At 33.6% G+C, this 17016-nt stretch overlaps 1 protein-coding gene across 1 annotated transcript in view; it reads left to right on the top strand.

Annotated features, from left to right (window-relative positions):
- Window positions 1-17016, top strand: part of LOC100370338 (voltage-gated potassium channel subunit beta-2-like) — an 88325-nt gene that overhangs the window by 62287 nt on the left and 9022 nt on the right. The window lies entirely within an intron of this gene.

Below are 17016 nucleotides of genomic sequence, written 5' to 3'. Positions count from 1 at the left end.
GATCTGAACTCAGTGCTGAACAACTCCCCTATATATACCCCCACTGTCTATAAATATATAGACCATTACATCAGCATACATAATGAGTCTGGAATTTACTATAAATTTCTAGAATGTTCCATTACCTTCTATTGCCTCCTACAGTGTTCTATTACCTATTCAACCAGTTTCTAAAAAAAATCTAGAATATTCCACCCAGACAAGTACAGTTCTAGAACATTCTCAGTGACACGGAAGTGGTAAATAAGTCGTATGCGACAGTGACCTTTAGGGGTCATGAAAGTGCCAGGACAGGGGTCGAAATACTCTGGTGCACTATGCACATAGACTATTAGCTAGTGCAAGTAAACTCAAAATATAATGTGCACGCTGTGCATGTAGAAATTAACACAACATTTTCTCATTATATTCACTAAGCCTAAATTAAGTTCAACCAGAGGTACATTACTTGGAGTTTGCAACTCGCATAGTACTGTATGGTGACATCGTGTCAAGATCCCATTCAAGTCTCTTCTCGTAGATAGCGAGACTGAGGCTACGACCTTCTGACATGACGCATATCAATGTTCAAAGTTTGTAATGAAAAAAATAAACTTTTCTTGTCACTATCATAGTGAAAAATGTAATACATCGAAAATGTACAGAAAATATAGTTCTCGTAATCCGTCATATCGTGGGCAGCTATTTTGATCCACCTGGACATCCCAGTATCCTAGTTACCTCGGGCATGCGCATTCGCATTTTTTCTGAGTTGGAACGCTTATGCGAGAGCGAGATTGTGACGGGATCTTGGTATCATGTCACCGTAGTTACAAACCCCAAGTAATGTACCTCTGGTTCAACCAACATTGTGAGACAACTCAAAAAAAAGCAAATTCTTTCGTGATCGCAGCAATCGAGAACCCGTAAATTTTATTTAAACTTTAAAAAAAATGGTGCATTTCACAACAAGTTAGTGCAGGTAAATTTCAAATTCAACATGCACACTGGGCATGCAGGGAAAAAATTCTATTTCAATCCCTGCCGGATGTGTGACCTCTAGGGGTCATGAAAGTGGCAGGATGTGTGACCTCTAGGGGTCATGAAAGTGCCAGGATGTGTGACCTTTAGGGGTTATGAAAGTGGCCTATTTATTATATTGTAAACATTTTAGTAAGGTTTTTTTTACAAACATTTCAGATAATTCTAATTTTATGAGTTTGGAAGAACCTGTGAAATATTTTCAGGATGTCTTTGTAATTATTGTGATATATTTGTTATTGGATACTGTTATTAATTGGCATCTCGATTTCATACAGTACAATTAAATTATATTACAATGCATGGTTCAGAGTTCTACTGTATGTGACATTGTAATACAGTGGAAGGCATAAATCCGGGGATGTAATAAATCGTACAGTGAAAGGCATAAAACCGGGGAAGTAATAAATCAAAGCGACTGATAGAATTCAAATTGACCAATCTAGAAATGATATGGTGACATCATTGCAAGTTCTAATTAATATTAATGAGTTAATTCAACATCATTTAATGAGCAAGTGCTTCATTTTGAATGAATAGACAGTCGCATGTGCTACATGTATGTTACTTGAAGCATTGCATTATGGGTGTAGACAATGTGGAGCTCTCCAGCCAATCATTATTAAATATTTGAATTTGAATGAAAGCTAATAATCGATATTTACGAATTGTTATTTACAGTTTTATAAACTAAGGTACAACTGTCTGACTTTTACTGTAGGGAAATAAAAAGTGTTGACTTTTTTCACTCCACCTTGATTGATCTTAGATGTAAATGGCAGCCTAGAGCTTGAGAGTGAGATGCTTGGTCATGTGACTTTTTTTTGCCCCTTAAAATAGTGTTTCACTCTTTCCTATCATCAGGATCGAGTAACCATGGTATTTGCATCAGTGAATGCAAAGACGAATCAAACTCTATTTGAGAGATACCCCAGTAAAAGACCAGTGTCTTGACTTTCCCATTCTTAGCGGACATTTGCATCTAAGGGGTACATGTATACACATGACACATCACATGATGCACTATTTCAACACAGACTTGTGTAATATGATGCCTTACTAGCACTCCACTGTCTTAGTCATAGTTTTCATATGCTAAACTTGATATTTCTTATCATGACTTAAATTACTTCTTAATCACATATTTCATTCAATCTTCAAAATAACAGAAATTAATATACAATAAAGCTAATAAAATTTGTGCTTGAAGTTTGGAATTTCATGTGTAATTTCAAGTTTCAACTATCTTAAAAAGAACGTCCTTGAATGCAATAAAATCTCACATAGAACACAGTGCAATCAAGGTACTAGCCACGTAAACTGAATGTTGATTTCAGGGCCAGCTCATTTTTGCAATGTTTCATTTAGCAAAGAAAACTATGAAATGACTATGAAATGTTCCAAGTTTTGATAAGATTCCTATCACACCGGTTCAACATATGTGTCAGTTTGGTGAAGAAAGGACGCCGACCTGAAGCGTCAATGCTATACATCACCTGAGAATGTTCTTGCAAGCAATTACACTTCCTCTTGTTTTTTCCCATGGCTTAGATTCATCCCTTCTAAAATAAATGATTTCTTCCGAGCTCTGGTTTTCTGAGCGATTGGGTCATTATCTGCTAACTCCAAGCCACACTGCTGATACCTCATAACAGTCAAATCTTATCTACTGCTAAGTTTGTATGTCATGTCTTAAATGTTTTCTCTTTAGAATCCATTTACTTGTATTCAACCAGTTTAAGGTGTATGTTAGTTATGTATACTATTTCTTGTATACTCTACATGATCCATAAAGTTGTCATGTACGTACGTAAATTAGAGATGTTTCTATATTTTATTGATTTAGTATACAACAAATGTGATTTTTGGTTTATATGTACTCCTAGTGGAAATATGATAGAGCAAATAGAGAAGTGAGGGTTCTTTTGAAGACTATGTTTCAGTCGCTCTGATCTCACTGGAATTATCAATAATATGTACATGTGTGTGTATATATACGGTAATGTATGTACACTATACTGGCCACTGTTTTTTTTTCTATTTTTTTTTTCTGTTTTAGATCAATCATTACCATTACCAAAAGTGACTAGATAAACACAATAAACTCCATAATTGAATTGATAATTTGATGAGGACGAGATTTTTGAAAGTCAGTCAGACTTTCTGAAACGCTCACTACAGATTATACAATTGTAATAATAATTAGTTTGATGTCCAAAAACAGAAACTTTCTTTTTGGGGTCCCTGCATGTCTGTTCATTATAGAGCCATATTTCTTGCGATCCTTGTATTAAGACATACATGCATGATTTCAGTTTGTGATGCAATTCAATAATGACCGATTGGCAACCATATTTTATTTCTAATTTGCTTGAATAATAGTAATGTCTGAACTTATTATGGCACACAATAATTTTGTGTAGGATTTGAAATGGTTAACCCCAGTCTACTTTATAAAACATGCATGTCTGAGAGGTAATTTGAAATTATGAATATGTACATTATACTAAATATTAAGTTACTAATTAATTTATTTCTTTTTCATTTAATTCAAACATTTTTTTTTTAATTTGTGTATTTATTGGCAATCAGTGATTTTATTCTTAAAAGCTTTTCATTTTCTTTTGGACTATGTCATTAAAACCTATTTTACATATTACTCCTACAACAAACTATAAATTACACATTTGTATTTTGAGAGTTGGCAGCCATTAGTGAGCTGATCACTCAGTATAGTTCCTACTATATGCTGTTGGGTCATTATATCAAAAGGGTGGGTCATTATATCAAAAAGGTGGGTCATTACATTAAAAGAGTATGTCATTATATCGAAAAAGTGCATCATTATATTGTAAACATGCATCATCATATCGAAAAGGTGTGTCATTAAATTGCAAACGTGTGTCATTATATCTAAACGTGTGTCATTATGTCAAAACCTAAATTTTTCCGCCCCGATTTAGGTACAAACTTTTTTCTATAATTTTTTTTCTTCTAATTTTGGACAAAATGAACGTAATTTCCTATTGGCTACAAGTCTTACTCAAAATTTTGATAAAAATATTAAAAAAAATTATGCAGATTTTATTTTTGTGAATAATAAAAAAACTTTGTCACCCAAAGTGTTAAAATTAAGACAAGTCTAAGTTGAGTATTTAATATGCAGGACATCACCTGCTAGATTGTGGTCTGTCTGTTCTATGTGTTTCTTGTCAATAAATCTATGTTCGATACTAATCTACGTACATCACCATGTGAATTTCAATTGGAGTCTAGGCATGTAATCTAAGACGAGATCTGTTATCTTCTAGCAAGATACACAAAGTCCATTAAAAATAAGTGCAATGTAGATCGTAACTCGATGCAATCTATTTCCACACTCAATTACTGTATGTACAGAAACTACTCAGTGAAACTTGAGCAGACATTTTGTGTGTGTGCTTCTATCATTTCATCTTAATTTCATTGACGGTGCAATCTATTTCTAAAATATTGGTCCCAAAGTGGGAACTACCCCCCCCCCCCCCCCCCCCCCCGGTAGCATTTGGGTTCTTCTCAATTAAATATGTGTACATGTTCATTCTGATTTTTTGGACATGCCTGGATCAATTTTGTTTGACATTGCTACAAATTAAGACAAGATTACATAGATTACCTTTCAAGTCAATTTGTTTTTTAATCAAGTTGGATTTGGACTTGTTTTTTTGGATTTGTTTTTTTTTTAATGCTAAATCAATTATTTAAATATTGTGATAAATTCGTGAAGAGTAGTGCGAACAAATTAGTGTTAACAAGATGGCAAAACAACAAACTAATGACGTCTCGATGAGATATAGTGTGAGAAAAACGTCATAAATAATTTTCAACGTATTACATACATTAAACATACATTTTTGTTTGTATAATATTTATAAAGTCTTTTATAAATAATAATAATTTAATAATATCAACTTAAATTATTTGGATCAGTTAGCTTTTCACATTGTGCATCTCAAAATGTACAGCTATATTTAACCTACAGGCTTCTTGTTTATTCTTAAAATCTTAATTAAAAAAATATTTTCTGTATGTATTTCTGCTGTGAATACCATCAGCACACATAAACACTGTCTATTGGTTTTATGTCCATTTCTATTAAAGACATGCTTCTAACAGAAATTAGATGGATCTATGATTTTATGCTTTCTTTAAATCTAAATCCTACATAAACCTAGGCTGAGTAATAAAGAATTCACCAAGTGAACATTGTTTGAATTTTACAGACAGAAATGCTTATTAAATCTCCATTTACAATGGAATCCAATCTGCTTTAATAAAGACATTCAGTCTTAGGGTTACTGTGTTTTTCAGTATTCAGCACAATACCCTGGAGACACTGTCTCGTTTAATGATAACTTACAGCACTAATTATATGGCTGTTTTATTCAGATAAAGAAGTAATCATAGAGAGAGTTACTGCCGGGATTTATATATAATTTTCTCATAAATTGGTCTTATCATATCTTCTTGTATTAACAGGGGAAATTTAAAGGTTAAATTTAAATGTCAGTATGAGTTAAAGACACTTTTCTATTCCATGTTTCTTCACCAAAGTAATAGGATGCATTTTGTTCACAATAGTATGGTGAAAAACGTCTGAGTTCCGTCTGTCACTCACTCTGACATTTACAAAAGTCAAGGTCATGTCTTAAATATTTGATGATACTCATCAATTTGATTTAGCCAAAATTAACCAAAAAGTTATTCAATGGTGGATAAAAATATAAGTCATGCAACTTTTGTTTCTATGGCAATTAATGCATGAAAATCTCAATCTTAATGATTATGATTCAAAATGAAATATTTACTGCTACTATTTTGTGATTATCCCAGACTTGCGAAAAGTGTGAAATTAAAATGATATAATAATGTGATTCTCATCAAATCAAATATGTTTCCACTCACTGTTGTTAGTTTGAAAAGTGTTGCCATAGTATGATTTTTTTTTTTTTTATCAAAACTTGTACCTAATTATTTCTAGACATGTATTAATAATTTTTAATTAATATATCATTGTTAAGCATCACTATAATTGTGATATAAATGTGTAGGTTGAATGGTAAGTACAGATATAGGGAATGTGATTTGTATTCAGTTGTGACAGGGAATAGGAAGGGACCGTAATTACTTCCTTTGAATATGATTGACAAGTAAAGTCCGTCTTAATCGATACAATGTGACATTGGTTAATAGTAACAATTTGAAGTCATTTTCATTTATTAATGCGTTCAAGAGTGGAATTACTGTATTTCAAGTGAATCACTTTCAAATTTAAATTACCATATTTCAGACTTACAAGTGACCTTTGTGTATTGAATAAACCCTGTGTCCCCCAGACATTCATGTACCTGAATTAAAATCAAATTTAATAGAGATAAAATTTCTAAAATTCCAACTTTGTTTTATGAATTGAAATTTCCATGTTCCAGATGTCCATGTGATCTTTAACTCATTCAAACCATCAAGCTATAACTGCCTAAATTCAAATACTAATTCAAATCATCTAGCTGTAACTGCCTAAATTCATCTAGCTATAACTGTCTAAATTCAAATACTAATTCAAATCATCTAGCTACAACTGTCTAAATTCAAATACTAATTCAAATCATCTAGCTGTAACTGCCTAAATTCAAATACTAATTCAAATCGTCTAGCTATAACCGCCTAAATTCAAATACTAATTCAAATCATCTAGCTGTAACTGCCTAAATTCAAATACTAATTCAAATCATCTAGCTGTACCTGACTATACTCATTTGAGTTTAAATTATGAAATTTATAAATATTTATATAAATAAAGGGTATGGGTTTGTTGTGTTGATAGTAACTGTCAAGTTATATTTTTCCACATCATGTAGTCAGTAGAATTAAGATACAGATGCTCGGTCTTCACAGATGATGGTTATTAATGACTGTTTTGCTGATTATCCAATCAGCTGTGACAAATCCCTACAAAATGACTTCACTGAATTTCTGAATGTTAATACCATGCTAGACTCGTATTAAACCGACAGGGAATAAATTCTTATAATCATAATGTATCACTTTAACAATGAATTGTGGGCAGTTGTCTCATGAAAGGTTGCATCAAACCTTTTTCTTTCATGTGATTTTAGACATGTATTTATGTTTTTTTATTTATTGAGAAAAATAAAACGTACTGTCTCTGGAAAGGACAGTGTTATAGCAGGTCACTATCAAAATATACTATCCACATTATAGGTAGAATAAATTAGGAGCAAAATAAATTATCAAGATTTTGGACATTATCATGAAAAGTAGTCGATGTTACTGAATAATATAAATCTAAATATATTGGTATTTAGACCAATTCACCAATTTGAAAATACCATAAAGGGGTTAATTATTCACTGGGTTTTAATTTTGCCCATTTCGCTGACTGGAAAATGCGCTAAAACCCAGTGAATATGTAAAATTTAGCATAAAACACATTATCTAAAAGATAAAACCGTGGATTTAAAACCCACTGAATATGTCTTAAATGGTAAATCAGCGAAATTTAAACCCAGCGAAAATTTATCATTTTACAGTAAATCCTAAAATCTATGGAAAGAGGACTTGTTGTTAGAAATCTGAGGCCATTATGTCTGTTGAATGTGTGATAATTCAGTATTTTTTTAGAGTTGTTAGTAGAACATGCACCTTTATTAATGACAGACATATTTCTATTATCAGAAAAAGTATTATTTTAATGATACAGTATAGTGCAAATATGATTTGTGGTTTATTTGCACTTCTTTTGAAGCAAATATGATATTGGAAATTGTTGAAAAGTGATGTGGTAGAATTCATCTGCTGTTTCCACTTCATCATAAACTTGCTTGCAGTCTGTTGCGATACCGATGAAAAATTCTTGAAAACTAAATATAAATTGTGTAAACGAGGGGTGAACGCAAGTCATGTGACCGTGAAATCCCAACAGACTTGCCATTAGTGTAAGCGCCATCACATTACCAGCCAAATTCGGGTTAAATATAATTTTCTATTGGCTGCAAGTTTTAATAAAAGTATGAGAGGATTATGCATGTTTGTGTAAGATTGCTAAATGTGATGCTGAAAGGTCATTCCATTCACTAGCAATTGACAGGTAGAGGCAGTGTTATTTTTGAGGGTCATTCCATTCACTGGAAATTGACAGGTAGGGACATTGTGATCTTGGAGGGTCATTCCATTCACTGGAAATTGACAGGTGGGGATAGTGTGATCTTGGAGGGTCAAACCATTCGCTGGGAATTGACAGGTAAGGACATTGTGATTTTGGAGGGTCATTCCATTCACTGGAAATTGACAGGTAGAGGCAGTGTGATCTTTGAGGGTCATTCCATTCACTGGAAATTGACAGGTGGGGATAGTGTGATCTTGGAGGGTCAAACCATTCGCTGGGAATTGACAGGTAAGGACAATGTGATCTTGCAGGGTCATTCCATTCACTGGCAATTGACAGGTAGAGGCAGTGTGATCTTGGAGGGTCATTCCATTCACTAGCAATTGACAGGTAGAGGCAGTGTGATCTTTGAGGGTCATTCCATTCACTGGAAATTGACAGGTAGGGACAATGTGATCTTGCAGGGTCATTCCATTCACTGGAAATTTACAGGTAGGAACAGTGTGATCTTGGAGGGTCAATCCGTTCACTGGAAATTGACAGGTAGGGACAGTGCGATCTTGGAGGGTCAAACCGTTAACTGGAAATTGACAGGTAGGGACAGTGTGATCTTGGAGGGTCATTCCATTCACTGGAAATTGACAGGTAGGGACAATGTGATATTGGAGGGTCATTATGTTCACTGGAAATTGACAGGTAGGGACAGTGTGATCTTGGAGGGTCATTCCATTCACTGGAAATTGACAGGTAGGGACAATGTGATATTGGAGGGTCATTATGTTCACTGGAAATTGACAGGTAGGGACAGTGTGATCTTGGAGGGTCATTCCATTCACTGGAAATTGACAGGTAGGGACAGTGTAATCTTGGAGGGTCATTCCATTCACTGGAACTTGACAGGTAGGGACAGTGTGATCTTGGAGGGTCATTCCATTCACTGGAAATTGACAGGTAAGGACAGTGTGATCTTGGAGGGTCATTCCATTCACTGGAAATTGACAGGAAGGAACAGTGTGATCTTGGAGGGTCAAACCATTCGCTGGGAATTGACAAATAATGACGAAGATAGTAGAATAAGATAAAATGTGTTGGTCAACTCGTTGCATGTCACTTACATGGTGATATTGTCATCTAAAGCTAAATTACAAACATTGTAAAATCATGATTAAATTGAAATTCTAGTTTCTTCTCAAATTCTAATGTAGGCATATCAGTCAATCATTTTTGAAATGTAACAAAACACTTCTTGACAGACTGGATTTACGTGTGTGGTTTTATAACTATAGTAATTTGTACGGTATATACTTTCAAGGACATTGGACCGATTGAATTTTCTCAGTGAAATAGACGCTATTTGACAGAGTAAGAGAGGAGTCCCTGTAGTGAGTGTATCAAGTATCTGACTGAACAGCTGACATGCTTAGAATGAATAATTAGATTATTCTCATACTGGCCACTAGAGGGTGCAATTGCTTATAAAATTTCCAGCGGTAATTGTCCCCAGGAGATGCTGCACTTCAGCTGAGGTAGGTACATGCACAATATTCATATTCCTGCTTCAAAAATCACTGAGCAGGAATAGGCCTGATGCATGACCTTAAAAAGGTCACACATCCTGGTACTTACACATGACCTTAAAAAAGTCACACATCCTGGGTACTTCCTTGGGATACAAATTCATTGCAGATGGGAATTTCTCAATTATTTTCCTCAAAGGCAAAAAGTAGACATTGAAATTGAAAAATAGTTAAACATTGTAAACTTTGATATAATGTTAAAAACGTGCCTGTTCTTGCCAAGGAATTTAAATAGTAAAGGCATAACTTGTCATTCTGCTCATACAGCTTTTGTAATATGTTACATTTCCTGTATTTGGTTGGTTTCACTGAACCATAACCATGGCGACTGAATAATGAATGAGATGTACATTAGGGAAATTTCAGTCAAATCTAGTATTTTAATCAGTTGAAATTAAAACAATTGCAGCATATCAAATATCAGATGTTTTTTTGTTTTTTTTTATTTAAATAGAAATTTATTTTTTGTTGGAGAGCCTTGTATGTGTTTACCTTTTTACTGCTGTCCATTAAAGGGGAGATTGTCAATCCCTGGGATTGCACCATGGCATAGTGGGATGCCACTACTGTGTTGTGTACAGTAGTTTATAAATAAATAAACGCTGCTCGGACTGATAAATATGATATATGGAAGATAATATTTGGTAATCGTAGTCCTAAATAACTATTAAAAATAGCTAAAGAGCCATTGCTCGAAACGTCTAGCTATTTTTAATAGTTATTTAGGACTACGATTACCAAATACTATCTTCTATATATCAAGTGTTGTGTACAGATTGTCAATCCCTGGGATTGCACCATTGCATTGTGGGATACCACTACTGTGTTGTGTACAGATTGTCAATCCCTGGGATTGCACCATTGCATGGTGGGATACCACTACTGTGTTGTGTACAGATTGTCAATCCCTGGGATTGCACCATTGCATTGTGGGATACCACTACTGTGTTGTGTACAGATTGTCAATCCCTGGGATTGCACCATTGCATTGTGGGATACCACTACTGTGTTGTGTACAGATTGTCAATCCCTGGGATTGCACCATTGCATGGTGGGATACCACTACTGTGTTTTGTACAGATTGTCAATCCCTGGGATTGCACCATTGCATTGTGGGATACCACTACTGTGTTGTGTACAGATTGTCAATCCCTGGGATTGCACCATTGCATTGTGGGATACCACTACTGTGTTGTGTACAGATTGTCAATCCCTGGGATTGCACCATTGCATTGTGGGATACCACTACTGTGTTGTGTACAGATTGTCAATCCCTGGGATTGCACCATGGCATTGTGGGATACCACTACTGTGTTGTGTACAGATTGTCAATCCCTGGGATTGCACCATTGCATGGTGGGATACCACTACTGTGTTGTGTACAGATTGTCAATCCCTGGGATTGCACCATTGCATTGTGGGATACCACTACTGTGTTGTGTACAGATTGTCAATCCCTGGGATTGCACCATTGCATTGTGGGATACCACTACTGTGTTGTGTACAGATTGTCAATCCCTGGGATTGCACCATGGCATTGTGGGATACCACTACTGTGTCGTATTCACTTTAACACTGCCAGGCATGTCCAATAAAGGGAAGATTGTCAATCCCTGGGATTGCACCATTGCATGGTGGGATATCACTACTGTGTCGTATTCACTTTATCACTGCCAGGCATGTCCATTAAAGGGGAGATTGTCAATCCCTGGGATTGCACCATGGCATAGTGGGATGCCACTACTATGTTGTGTACAGATTGTCAATCCCTGGGATTGCACCATGGCATTGTGGGATACCACTACTGTGTTGTGTACAGATTGTCAATCCCTGGGATTGCACCATGGCATAGTGGGATATCACTACTGTGTCATATTCACTTTATCACTGCCAGGCATGTCCATTAAAGGGGAGATTGTCAATCCCTGGGATTGCACCATTTCTGCATTCTGGGACACCATACATATTCACATGCAAATGTTTGTTTTTTTTCAATAATCTTTCTTTTACCACTTTCCTATTTCTCACATGATGAATGCCTTAATAACACTATTAAATTATGTGCATAGATGCCAACTGGAGCAGTATATTTTCCAAATATATTGCATAAAATGAGTCAGTCTGAAAAATCTTGAAATGTTAATTTAGCCAAGAAAATGTAATAATTCCCTGGGAAATTGAATTTCAAACTTTTCTGTTTTTTATGAAACGGATCTTAGAAATTCTACAGTTAACAAAGGTTGTTTTTATATGTAAAACATTAAATTAACGCAGCATTCAAATCGAGTCATTAATTCGTAATTACAGATTTATTCACGACATGTCGAGTCTTCCTCTTTAAAAGACACCGTATTGTACTTGTTATTTTGATTGCCTTTTAGTAGACTCATAGTGCTCTTCAGCATGCAGTTCTTGTTCACGAAATTAAATTGTAAATTTCGAAATTGAAGTCCTGCATTTCTATTTACTTCGTGATTATAATACACAAGTTAGTGGTCCAATTCTTCAAAAGAAATTGGTAAGTCTTTCATTGCAGCCATGCCTCATCGTCTCACAGCAGTTACAGCAACATATTAAGCCAGACTGATAAAATATTAAGTTTCCATCTCCCTTAAAGATACTTTTGTTGTAAAAATAAAAACATTATTTTATAAAATATATAATAAATTATATATATGTAAGACAATTGTTGGTTGTAGCACTTTTTACTTTATTGTTACCTCAAAGTTTGCAAAAATTATATTATATTAATTTGGTCTAAAAATAAGTCCTCACAAGCACTCAATTCATAAAAACATTTATAGCAACAAACATTAAACTGTTTATAGTATTTTGGCGATGACAGGTTTGTCTGGGAGTCTTGCTTTTATGCAACCAAAAAAATATGGAAAAAAAAAATTAATCATAATCAAAAAGTATCTGAATAAAACATACATGACCGGTGCTTTTATACTTACTTATTTGTAAATATTATGGGATACCTCACATGAAATTAGATTTGCCTCTGAATGCTCCAATACATTGCTATTACAGATGACATTCATTTATTTCTATCTTGTCGCCAATCTCTATTGTGCATATCTAATGAGAAATGGAGAAGATTGTCATGCAATGAATAAAACATCCTTTTTTTGAAGTGCAAATGAGAATTGCAGACACATAATGTCTTCTTATATCCTCAGAAGTTAGACATCTTTTCTCAGTTTTTTTTTCATTTTCTCACTGCTCAGATATTCTTCAATTCTCATTCTTCAATTTTCTAATTTTGATGAATATTTTTGTTGTTTTTACTCACTGACATTTTTACACTTAAAATTTTCTCGCCTAATTTTAGTCCCAAAAAAATTTAACAGTCTCTTTCTGAAGTGTTTAAAATTTACGTGGGACAACAAACTAGTGAAAAAATGAGAATATTTTATAAGCACTACAAATTATTCACATTTTAATGAGTGATATGGTCCATCAAATAGCAAAGTGTTGCCATGGAAATAATTTGTGAATTTCCTATTGCATTAGACACTAATTCGGTAATTGATCATTTTGGATGAATGCAATTAAGGTTGAAAATTTCCAAACCAGTTCCAGTATCCTCACAATAATTTAGTATAGGTTCAGGAAATCCTTGTTCTGTGTGTTAGAAAGTGACCATTCTAATCTTTAACTCTTTGACCTTTAAACTGCCAATTTTTGTGGTGTTTCACAAAATAAAAGTCGCATGTTTTTTTTTTTTGCAAAATGAGAGATTGATCTGTTGCCAATAAGAAATTATGCCTACTGTAAAAACTTTATTTTTGCTTGGAATTAATTTTTTTCGCTGAAGGAATGATCCAGTGAAAATAAAATCAAGCTAATATTCTTTTTTTTCTTTCTATATTTTACATTTAACTTGTCAAAAATCAGTGAAAATAAAATACATACAAATCACCCAAAAAGTCTTTTCAGCAAAAATTAATTCCAACTAAAATAAAGTATTTCACAGTATTTGGTGTTAAAATTATTAACCACTACATTACCAGTGACTTGGTTATTTATTTGTTAATTGTAGCTAAGGGGATATGAAAATTACACTCTCTGAGATGACAAACAAACCAAGGTGCAGGCTTGTTGAATAGTCAGGGAGGCATTTATATCTACGTATTCCCTGCCAGAGTAAATTAACAATTGTTTCAACATCTCAAAGGACCTTGTCATGTTTGGGTTGATAAATTTGTCTCGTCAGTCAACAACTTGTTGCTTCTTGACTTCCAGGGAGAATTTATGGTGATGTAGTTTTAAAATTATTTGACAAATCAACCTCAGAAACAGAAAGCAAACATCTCTGCATTTTACTACGTGACGTGTATGTAAAATTATCACCAACAATGAGTAGGTGTAGGTTCCAAACTCATGCACATGACGACATGAAGCATAATATTTTTGTTTTTTTTGCTCTTTTAAAATATGGCATTTAAAGATCAGAATTTTATTTGAAAAAAGCCCTTCAATAGTTTTCTGGTACATTTAACTTTCTGACAAACCTCTTAGGACATTTACCGATATGTATAAATGGACATCACAATCAAGGCTGTTTACAGCTATTTTGAGTTTCAGAATAACTGCTATTAACCATCAAGTTGTATTTAGAACTGATGCCAAGTGAATTGATAACATACATCTGTCATTAGGTATTGCACAGGGTTTCCACATCCTACCTTATTAGGAAATTCCAAATATGGAATGTAGTATTTTAAAGATGGCGGACATTTAAAAAAAAATGTTTATATATTTTTAATGAAAGGCTCGAAATAAATGATTTGACTTTAAACTTAATATATTTCTTTATCAAAAAAATTATTTTTCAGAGGATAATATGATGTAGATATATCCTTGTTTCATTATTAAACATGTATAGCACATTATTCAGCATGTAAAAATACTTTTTAGTTTGTTGAATTTCACATGATGTTTCAACAAAAAAAAACAGTGGTATGACCTTTGTTTGTACTGTTTTTATATTTGACTTGATACATACTGCAGGATCTTGTAATGAACAGAAAAACAATTTTATTTTCACCATCTGGCTCAGTTCTGCACTTGTATACATGAGTGGTTGAAGATGTATACAGTAATAACATTATTACAAGCATACCCAGACAGTATGTGATAGCAGCAGCTTTCACTATATGCTGGCTGATATTTTGGGCTGTACTGCTGTTATAATGCATACTTTGTAATATCCCTGTAATACTACTACTTTTAGATGTCTTTTGTTGTTGTTATATTTTTTTATCTTAGTTCATGTAACTTAATTTCTTTTTGTCTATCAAAAGTTGTTTTTTTTTATCCATAAGTCTTTGAGTGAAATGTATTTTTTATTTGGTGCAGCTCCTAGTTTACATAGTGAGCCCCTGTTACAAAAGGGAAGCAATAAATAATAAATAAAAAATACCCTTATACCGGTAATAGCATAATAACCTAGTCTGTCTGATATCACTGTACAAATACATACTGCTTATCTATAACATGTTGCATCATCATAACATTAAATCACACTGTGCTTTGCTGGCTCAATTAGATACTCATCAATTAAGCGGTCATGGTAAATTTATGGTCCCGCCCACATTCATGTTTTGTATGCTGATCTTTACTACCAATAGGTTTACGCTTTAACCCTTTGCATAATTTTTCAGACTTTTTTTTTAAAATCAGATTATTTTATAGTTTTGAGTATAATCAACATTGTGTTCTTTTAATCTGCAGCATCTCCCACACTCTGTATCATCTGTTGTCATGGCAACAGTCATGCTATATGATCATATTATTAATTGGCTCATACTACTCACTATTAGATCTCAATGAAAAGGGCTTGTGATTTCAAAGTTTTAATTGTGTTAAGTGTTAAAAAATATACCAAATTCAAGTTCAGGACTAGCGATTCTTATCAATTTCATGATCAAAACCAAAGATTTAAAGTTTATTTATTCCCCTGCCCAATTTAGGACAGACAAATGAATGTTTTGGCTTGGCCAGAAATTAATTCTGAATAAAAATGTTGTGAACTTTTACAAGCATTATGATTGCAAACAATTTTGGTGCACTAAATGATTCAGTGTTGTGTCTAATATTGAAGGTAAAAACATGACAAAGAAATCAAAGTGTCTTAGTGACATCAAAACATCAACATGGCTTCAACAAACACAAAAGTACTTTTGAATCATAAACTTTATTTATCAAGGGTAACATAGTAAGTTTTCACTTATCTTTCCTATGAAAAGAATACATACACAACTAGACAAAATAAAGAATACATACACAACTAGACAAAATAAAGAATACATACACAACTAGACAAAATAGTTATTGGATATTTCTATGCTGTACACAATTAGGTGATGGTTATTTTTGTAGATATATAAATATATATGTGCTATATTTCTCTCTGAAAAATAGAAATTTTAACATTGAACTATAATCATTAGATTTTTTGCAGCAGACGTTCAAGCAACGCCTTTTACACATTACGTGAGAACTCCCAGTGAGCGGAAAATCACTTATTTGTCTTCATTTTTTGGAAACTTTCATCTCTGATGATGATAGTGTTTACTGTTTGATTTTTAAAACAAGACAAACCACAGTTTTTTTTATTTGTGTCTGTCTAATTGTAGTGCGATACCTACAATTTGTGTTAACTGTTAGTTAATATGACACATGTCAGCCTAATAACAGTGTTAATCTGACATATGTCAGCCTAATAACAGTGTTAATCTGACACATGTCAGCCTAATAACAGTGTTAATATGACATATGTCAGTCTAATAACAGTGTTAATATGACATATGTCAGTCTAATAACAGTGTTAATATGACATATGTCAGCCTAATAACAGTGTTAATCTGACACATGTCAGCCTAATAACAGTGTTAATCTGACACATGTCAGCCTAATAACAGTGTTAATCTGACACATGTCAGCCTAATAACAGTGTTAATCTGACACATGTCAGCCTAATAACAGTGTTAATATGACATATGTCAGCCTAATAACAGTGTTAATATGACATATGTCAGCCTAATAACAGTGTTAATATGACATATGTCAGCCTAATAACAGTGTTAATCTGACATATGTCAGCCTAATAACAGTGTTAATCTGACACATGTCAGCCTAATAACAGTGTTAATCTGACACATGTCAGCCTAATAACAGTGTTAATCTGACACATGTCAGCCTAATAACAGTGTTAATCTGACATATGTCAGCCTAATAACAGTGTTA

Source organism: Saccoglossus kowalevskii, chromosome 15 (genome assembly GCF_978046115.1).
Source record: "Saccoglossus kowalevskii chromosome 15, keSacKowa6.1, whole genome shotgun sequence".
Classification (NCBI taxonomy): domain Eukaryota; kingdom Metazoa; phylum Hemichordata; class Enteropneusta; family Harrimaniidae; genus Saccoglossus; species Saccoglossus kowalevskii.
This window is presented reverse-complemented; position numbering and strand designations above follow the sequence as displayed.